The sequence below is a fragment of the Rhipicephalus microplus genome, unplaced genomic scaffold (genome assembly GCF_043290135.1).
Source record: "Rhipicephalus microplus isolate Deutch F79 unplaced genomic scaffold, USDA_Rmic scaffold_20, whole genome shotgun sequence".
Lineage (NCBI taxonomy): Eukaryota > Metazoa > Arthropoda > Arachnida > Ixodida > Ixodidae > Rhipicephalus > Rhipicephalus microplus.
This window is the reverse complement of record NW_027464593.1, coordinates 2,719,304-2,720,380: the sequence shown is the minus strand read 5'-3', so window position 1 is coordinate 2,720,380 and position 1,077 is coordinate 2,719,304.

The window sequence follows — 1,077 nt, the reverse complement described above, 5'->3', positions numbered from 1 at the left end:
GGAGGTAGTCGTGCTCTACTCTCACCACCATCAGAACATTTTTTCAAAGGTATCAGCGCAAAGAAAAAAAGAGATACACCACTCATGGGAGGGTTCGAACCTGCAACCTTTTGGTTAATAGCCGAACGCGCTAGCCAATTGCGCCACGGAGAAAGTCGTGCTCCACTCTCACCACAGTCAGAACACTTCTACAACGATATCAGTGCAAAGAAAAAAAAGCGACACACCGCTCATAGGAGGGCTCGAATCTCCAACCTGTTGGTTAACAGCCGACGCACTAGCAGGTTGGGCCACGGAGACAGTCGTGCTCCACTCTCACCACCGTTAGAACATTTCTCCAAAGCTATCAGCGCAAGGAAAAAAAAGAGACACACCACTTTCGGGAGGGCTCGAACCTCAAACCTTTTGGATAACAGTTGATCGCGCTAGCCGATTCTGCCACGGAAACAGTCGTGCGCCACTCTCACCACCGTCAGAAAATTTCTCCAAAGCTATCAGCGCAAAGAAAAAAAAAGAGACACACCGCTTTCAGGAGGGCTCGAACCTCAAACCTTTTGCTTACCAGCCGACGCACTAGCAGATTGCGCCACGGAGACAGTAGTGCTCCACTCTCACCTCCGTCAGAACATTTCTCCAAAGCTATCAGCGCAAAGAAAAAAAGAGACACACCGCTCTCGGGAAAGCTCGAACCTCCAACCTTTAGCTTAACAGCCGACGCACTAGCAGATTGCGCCACGGAGACAGCCTTGCTCCAATTTTACCACCGTCAGAACATTTCTCCAAAGCTATCAGCGCAAAGAAAAAAAAGAACACACCGCTCTCGGGAGAGCTCGAACCTCCAAACTTTTGGTCAACAGCCAAACGCGCTAGCCAATTGCGTCACGGAGGTAGTCACGCTCCGCTCTCACCACCGTCAGAACATTTCTCCAAAGCTATGAGCGCAAAGAAAAAAAAGAGACACACCGCTCTCGGGAGGGCTCGAAACTCCAACCTTTTGGTTAACAGCCGAAGGCGCTAGCCAATTGCGTCACGGAGGTAGTCGTGCTCAACTCTCACCACCATCAGAACATTTTTCCA